The 7446-nt window shown below is 53.1% G+C and overlaps 1 protein-coding gene and 1 long non-coding RNA gene across 16 annotated transcripts in view; one reads left to right on the top strand and one right to left on the bottom strand.

Annotated features, from left to right (window-relative positions):
• Nucleotides 1-4129: 4129 nt before the first annotated feature.
• LOC100511007 (uncharacterized) lies at nucleotides 4130-6242 on the bottom strand. The gene is given in 2 exon segments (NR_045043.1): nucleotides 4130-5663; nucleotides 6180-6242. It is a non-coding gene; the product is annotated as an uncharacterized LOC100511007 (long non-coding RNA).
• SLC25A42 (solute carrier family 25 member 42) overlaps nucleotides 5539-7446 on the top strand; it is a 57550-nt gene continuing 55642 nt past the window's right edge. For all 15 annotated transcript variants that reach the window (XR_014837394.1, XR_014837395.1, XM_085012267.1 and 12 more), the window contains exon 1: nucleotides 5539-5599. The gene's annotated coding sequence lies outside the window, so the exon portion shown is untranslated. The remainder of the gene's footprint in view (nucleotides 5600-7446) is intronic.

Here is a 7446-nt window from a genome sequence, read left to right as displayed (position 1 = left end):
CCCCATGCTCCCCTTTAGTCAGATTTCCAGTTACACCAGCTACCGCCCTCCCCCTACCCCGACCTCAGGGCCTTGGCACATGCTGTGCCCTGCGTGGAGCATCCTTCCCCAGCCCTCCCCATGGCTAACTCCTTCCTGGCACCAGGTGCCAGCTCACACATTGCCTCCTCAGAGAGGTTTCCCCACCATTCCCTTGCCCTCACACCCCATTCCCCTTACAATTTGTGCTGTATCTCTGACCTCTAACTCCATCTGAGGTTGCCTGGCTTGTGTGCTTTTTGTTTGTCTGCCCTATGCTCCCCGCCCCCATGAGCTCCATGTGGGCAGGCTTCTGCCTCCCCACTCTGCTCCAGCTTCCCCATAAATGTTTTTTTTGTTTGTTTGTTATGTTTTTTAGGGCCGCACCTGTGGCATATGGAGGTTCCCAGGTGAGGGGTCAAATCAGAGCTACAGCTACCTGCCTACACCACAGCCATAGCAATGCAGGATCCAAGGCGCATCCACAACCTACACCACAGATCATGGCAACGAGAGATCCTTAACCCACTGAGCAAAGCCAGTGATGGAACCTGCAACCTCGTGGTTCCTAGTCAGATTCCTTTCCACTGTGCCATGATAGGAACTCCCCCTTAAATGTTTTTGAACATACACATGAATAAATGGATAAGTACACAGGGTAGTTGGAGGGAAGGCCTCCACCTCTGCAGCCCTTGTCTCCTCCCCTGGGCTCCAGCCTTCCTAGAGCAGCAGGCTTCTTCCTGGAAGGGTGGCTCTTATCAATCCTCCCCAGCTTGCCAGAGGGTGTCTTCAGTGAGCTTGGGTCAGGGCCTTTTTGGCCCAGGCTGGGTGAGGCCCCCTCCTTCCAGCTGAAGACCCCGCATTTCACTGACATTTCATTGATGCCAGGAAGGCCTTTGTTCTAGTCCTTCCTCTGCCACTTCCAGTGAGCCTCTGCCTCCTCACCTGAAAATGTGCTAAGTGTGTCACAGCCCAGGACCACAGCCCTCAGCAAAGCCTGGCTCAGGGGATGCCTCACACACAACACTCCCCTAAGGAGTACTTGTTGTCCTATCGTTGATAACACAGGAGCATGGGCTGAGGGGAAAACCGCTACAAGGGAGGAGCCAGGACTTTCAGTTATGTCTCTACTGCTGTGTGATTTTAGAGGAGTGGCCTGACCTCCCTGAGCCTCTGGGAGGCTGAGTGGGACTGCCTTGAAACTAGTCAGGCTTGATGTTGTCCATTGAGACCAGGGTGTCCATCCAGGATGTATCGCTCCAGCCAGGGTCCTGGGAAGGAACACTGTTACCTCTTCACTGAAAACACATCTCTGAGAGGCAGGGCCTGTGAACTCCATTTTCCAGATGAGAAACAGCTTCACCAGCAGGCATTTGAGGGGTGGCAGTGGGATGAGAACCCAGTTTGGCCTGCCTTCATGCCCCTCCTCTGTTGCCAGTATTGCCCTGACCTTGGGCAAATGGCTCTCTAGCCTTGGTTGATTAAGCCCTGTCACTGTGCCCAGGCCTGGCTTGTGGCCATCGTGTCAGATGATTCCTGGGATCCTCAAGAAGTGGAAGAAACTGGGGGCGGGGGCAGGGCAAGGCAGAGAATCAGTGTCTGGCCTAGGGGAAGCCAGGAGGATGGGGAAGAGCTGGGATCCCGCTCCCTCCCCCAGGAAACCCTGACCAAGTACAGCCGGGGTGCCCATGGTGGGAGGGTGTCAGTTGCTGGTGCCAAGAGGCACAGCCTGCCACTGTTGGAAGATGGCTGGGAGACTGGCCAGTGCCACCTTGCTGACAAGTGAACAGAAGCCAGAGCCCAGCCAGCACCTCTGGCACCATCCGGAGAGGCAGCCCAGCGCTGGGCCACTGCCTGACCTTTGCCTCAGTTGGCACTGTCCCCGGGGGTACTGTGGGACTTTCCAGGAGCTTGCCGCTTCCCTCACAAGACCTGACAGGTGAGCACCGAAGGTGAGGACTCCTGCAGGATAAATATCTCCCTATTTGGGTGGCAGACCACACCCATAGTTGGTCTCTCTGCTCGCATTCCATCAAGTGCTATTTAGAGAGTGGGAAACGGAGGCCCTGGAAAAGAACAGTTTATCCAGCCCACACTCAGCAAGCACTCACTGCAGATCAGCACGGTTGTGGTTTGCTTCCATTCATTTCATTAATGCTCCTATCAACCCCGGAAGCTCCTTGGAGAAACTGAAGCAGGGCGTTTGAGTCACTTGCTAAAGGTCCTATGATCAACAAGTCAAGAAGAGCAGGGATTCAAACCCAGGGCCCTTCCAGTAAGAGACACTTGTTGCACAAAACTCAGTTTTCCCACCTGCAAGGTGGGCCACCAACACCCCTCTCTGGAAGTCAGGTCATGAGATTTTGTTTGTTTCTTGGTTGGGATTTTTATTTGTTTGTTTTTGCCATCCCACAGCATATGGAGTTCCCTGGCCAGGGATCAGATCTGTGCTGAAATTGTGATATACATAAGTTGCATCTGTGGCAATGCTGGATCCTTAACCTACTGGGCCAGGGAGCAAACCTGTGTTCCAATGCTCCAAAGACACTGCCAACCCTGTTGTGCCACAGCAGGAACTCCATAAGATGATATTTGAGCCCTGCAAGGATATGATACCCAGTAGGTGTTCACCAGACTCAGCTTCCATCTCTTCTCCAGAGGGCAGGATGGAGACTAGGGCCTGGAAATTGCAGGGAAGCAAACCACAGTTGGGAGCTATTTGAGCAGAGACTCAGGTGGGAACATCATGGGAATATCAGGCATCTGATGGTAACCTCAAGCTAGTGACTTCCCCTTGTGAGCCCTCATTGTATCCTCAGATGGGCCCTTTGCAAAGTTATGGATTGAGAACTTAGCCGGGGGATTGTCCAGATCTAAACTGTGAGCACTTATTACAGTCTAGCTCAGCCTTGCTCCCTCCCAGGATTCTCTTGTTCTTAACTCGATTTCCACCAACACCCGCCCACACCTAGAAGAAATAAGAGCCAGTATCTGGGAATATTTGTAATCCTCTATGCCCCAGAGATTAAAGGGGTGCACTTTGTGAGTCAGAGAACAGGGTAGGCTTTGGGGAGGTGCCAGTGACACAGCCTGGTGCTGGACTGCAAGTGTCTCCCTAACTATCTGCAAAGAATCTCATGACCCCACACCTCACAGAAAAGCTGGGGCTCACAGGCCAGATGTGATCTGTGCAGGGTCAAATGCTTTCACCAGAAGGTCAAGGTGATGGCTGGAATGTAAGTTCTCCCAGGGGAGCAGCCCCAGAGAGGAAAGATCAGGTGTAGGAATCATTGTCCCTTGAGGAAACTGAGGTTCACAAGTGCATTGCCTAAGGTTGAATAGCCGAAATGTGGCCTCTGTACACCAGCACAAATTAAGACTTGGAGACAGAGTTTTGGGCAAAGCAGAAAGAACAGCTTTATTACTTTGCGAGGCAGAGGAGGCCACAGTAGGCTAACACCCTCAAAACTGTGTCCTGCCTTGAGAGGGGATAGCAAGGGGTTTTATAGGTTTAGCCTGAGAAAACAGGGCTGTTGGTAAGGATTTGGGTGCCTGTGTTCCTCTCCCTCCATAGATCATTTCAAAGTCATCAAGGCCAGAGTCAGGTGGTCTGGTGACAGTCTCTGGTGGTCTTTGGGGTTATTGAACCTTGACCTTCTCTCTGAAGTGAAGATTGCTCACAAAAGGAAGGGGGTGTTAAGGAAGTGTTTCAGATGAAAAGAAAACACCAGGTGCAATATAACTCTAACTAGAGTTTCTGTCGTGGCTCAGTGACTAATGAATCTGACTAGGAACTATGAGGTTGCGGGTTCAATCCCTGGCCTTGCTCAGTGGGTTAAGGATCCGTTGCTGCCGTGAGCTGTGGTGTAGGTCGAAGACATGGCTCAGATCTGGCGTTGCTGTGGCTCTGGTGTAGGCCGGCAGCTACAGCTCCAATTTGACCCCTAGCCTGGGACCCTCCATATGCCGTGGGAGCGGCCCTAGAAAAGACAAAAAAGACAAAAAAAAAAAAAAGAAGAAGAAGAAGAAAAGAAAGTAACCATTAGTAATAAGTTAGTGGGTCAAGGTAGGACATAATATAATGGAGACTGTTTTCCTAGTTTTGTTTTTCTTTTTTTTTTTTTTTTTGGTCTTTTTGTCTTTTATGGCCGCACTGCAGCATATGGAGGTTCTCAGCCTAGGGTCAAATCGCAGCTGTAGCTACTGGCCTACACCACAGCCACAGCAATGCTGGATCCTTAACCCACTGAGAAAGGCCAGGGATTGAAGCTCCATCCTCATGGATACTACTCAGGTTCATTAACCACTGAGCCACAACAGCAACTCCTGTTTTAACTAGTTTTTTAGCCGTAACAATATTTCCTAATCATTAACTCTTGAGTCAGTTTTTTGAGACTGAGTTTGGGAGGCTAAAGAAAGTCTTTTACTTCAGAACATAAGGTCTCAGGGACTCGTACACCATATCTGTTGTAATGTCAGCTAGTGGCTGGACAAGTATTCAAACCTGTGTCACTCAGGTCCCCCATGGCTGTCCTTTGGCACGGCCTTACCCTACTTCCAAAAACCAGGCAACTTTGGGCCTGCTGAAGTGCTGTGTGAGCATGGGCAAGGATTTGACCTCTCTGTGTTCTGGTTTCTGTAAAATGGAGCCAGTAGTCGCTTTGACCTCATGGGATTCTGGTTAGGATTCAGTTAATTCACCAAAGATTTAGCAGGGAAGTGGCCTGACAGGGATGTCATTCAGTCCTGTGAGGAGCAAGTTTGTACTCGGAGAAGTCAAACATTTCCAGAAGATCACAAAGCACGTAAGATTCCACCTATTTCCACATTTTGCCATTACCCGGAGCTGTGGAGGACAGCTGAGTGACTTCCAGCGAGACTCTCTGCCCCCTCCGTATCCTTTGCAGGGGAATAGTGGGTATTTCCTATTAGTGGCCAAGTTCGCCGCTCAAGTTGGAGGTCCTGCTTCTGCACTGGGTGGCCAGAGAGCCTGACTTTGCCACAGCCTGAGGGGACCCTACGCCAGACTCCCAAGGCCACCTCGGGCCACAGTGCTCAGGGCCAAACTCTACACCTCCTTTGCTCCAAAGTCTGGTCCAGGGCGCACCGCCCACGGCCCTCGCGACTGGCCGCCGGCCCTGCCTGTCTTTGGCTTCGCAGCCAATCTCCGTCGCCCTCCGGGCTACGCCCTCCGTTCCTCGCTGCCAGTCGCGCCAGCTTCTTTGGAGCCCCGCCCTTTCTCCCAAGCGATTGGTCCTTGGGGCTGCCCATCTTCTCCGAGGGCTCCAATCTTCGCCTGCCTACAGGCCCTCGCCTCCCAGCTCCTCACACCCAGCAGGGCACCCCCGGGACCCGCAGCCTCTCCCAACAGCCCCGCCTCTATCCCCCAGTTATTGGCTGCAAGGGCTGCCCGTCCGCTTCATGCTCACCAATATCCGCCGTCTTCAGAGATGGTTGGCCAGCAGGCAGCCAATCGGAGTACAGCGTGGATCCCTCCCGCGGCGCGCGCCGAGAGTGCGCGAGGCGGGGCTGTGGCGGTGGAGGTGGCGGCGGCAGCGGCGGCGGCGACGCTTCCCAGCCGGTGAGGGGGCACGGGGGGCGTGGGGTGGCGCAGGCGTAGGGGGGCCCGCGCCCTTCGGGCCGACCTAGGGCGATGCACAGTTCTGTCATGGGCCTGGAACGAGGGCAGACGAGGCGGGGCGTGACAGCAGCATCACCGGGACTGGAAGAGGTTAAAGCCCACCCTCCCGACCTCCACGTCCCGCGTCTGGTATCCCCTGAGGGCCCCCAGCCGGATGTGAGACTCACTGTCAGCCCCCACACACCTGACATCACATCCATTCTCGTTGACATCTCCCCTTACATACCTAAGACTGTCCGCCTTGCTGACATCCCCCACCCCCTTGGGGCCATGCCCCCAGGCTCCCCGCACAGTTGAGCCTGCACCCCCTCACGCATCTGAGTCTATGCTCCCACTCATATTCCCCCTTACACACCCGACACTCGCCCCTGCTCACGAATGCCTCCCATGTCGTCTCAGTCCGTCCCTGATGACACCCCCACACCACTGGGTAGTCTCCACCCTCCTTTCCGTCCCCCTCGATACCACACCTGGGCTTGTACCTCCACACCCATACCTGAGCCTGTCACCCCAAACTTACCGTCCCCCATTCACATCTAGACCCGTTCCTATCTCCTCACCAGCTTTCTCATACCCAGGACTATGACCCTCTCACTGCTCCCTCCCTTAAGTAATCTGGGTCATTGCCCTCAGGTACTCCCCCAACACATGCACACACTTGCCCTCTGCCCCTTGCAGCCCTCTCATCACTCGCACATCCCTAGTCTGTGCACCCACCCTTACTTCCGTTCAGACACAGGTGTATTTGTGCCCCCTCCCTAGTCCTTCCCAATTTCCCCAGGTTTTCCAACATTCACCCAAGCTTTGCTATCTCAGGATCACTGCACCCTCCACACACACAATCCCCAAGAAAAGCCTACCCAGATATTTTTTCATTTATGGCGGTCTATAAAGTGATTTCCGGGCTTAGAATAATCCCTTCAGCCAGACAAACCGGAATTATCTCCTTTTTACCAGCAACAAATCTAAAGCGATTTAATTGGGGAGGCATTGCCCACACCTTCCTGAGCATGGCTGCTGACCCTTCTCTGTGGGCCAACCCCATTTTTGCCCATCTGTTGTGTTCATCTTTGTGGAGTTGGCAGGGGAGGGGACCCCCCACCCTCCTTGCAGCTGTTCCTTAGGAGTCATGACTTTGACTAGGTCCGGAAAGACTGAGCTGGAAGGGGTGGCCCCAGTCGTTTGCTGAGCATGTGTCTCAGAGCCCTGTAGCTAGTGGAGGCGGGGCGTTGTTGGAACTGGGCTTCAACACCCAAAGTGCCACTGGCCCAGCGGATAGGGTCGCGTGGGGGTAGGGGTGGGGACTTGCCTGGCCAGATCTTGCAGACCCCTCGCTGACCAGGGGGAGCTCCTTGGGTCCTGGAAGCTGATGAACCAAGAGAGTAAGGAAACACTCTTCACAGTGAGAAAGCTAATGTTTCAGCTGCTTAGAGATAACTACAAAACTGGAGCCTGGCATGGTGCTGGGGATAAAGATTTTTCTGGAACTTTTCAAGTTCTCTGGTGTGTGATTTGCAAGTGTACAACAAGGAAGAAGGTTTTGTTGTCAAAAAAGCAGTAATGTGCTGTTTCCTGTAATGCTTGCATAATATTTCTTACCTCTCTCCTGGCTTCCCCTGCAAAGATGATGCTGGAATGTTCTGGAGGGTTTTTTCACCTTCAGCTTCTCCTGTGGAAACTGAAGCCATCGGGGTTTTCTGTCCAAGTTCAAAAGGAGTCATTTAAATTGTGTGCGTGTTTGTGTTTGTATGTGTATGTATATGTATATATATGTAGATGTACATATA

Source organism: Sus scrofa, chromosome 2, assembly GCF_054392235.1.
Source record: "Sus scrofa isolate SSC_HxYL_T2T_F1_AM1 chromosome 2, Sscrofa_HxYL_maternal_Yorkshire_Landrace_v2.0, whole genome shotgun sequence".
NCBI classification, from domain to species: domain Eukaryota; kingdom Metazoa; phylum Chordata; class Mammalia; order Artiodactyla; family Suidae; genus Sus; species Sus scrofa.
Note: the sequence above shows the minus strand (reverse complement) of the source record. Positions and strands in the feature narration are given on the sequence as shown.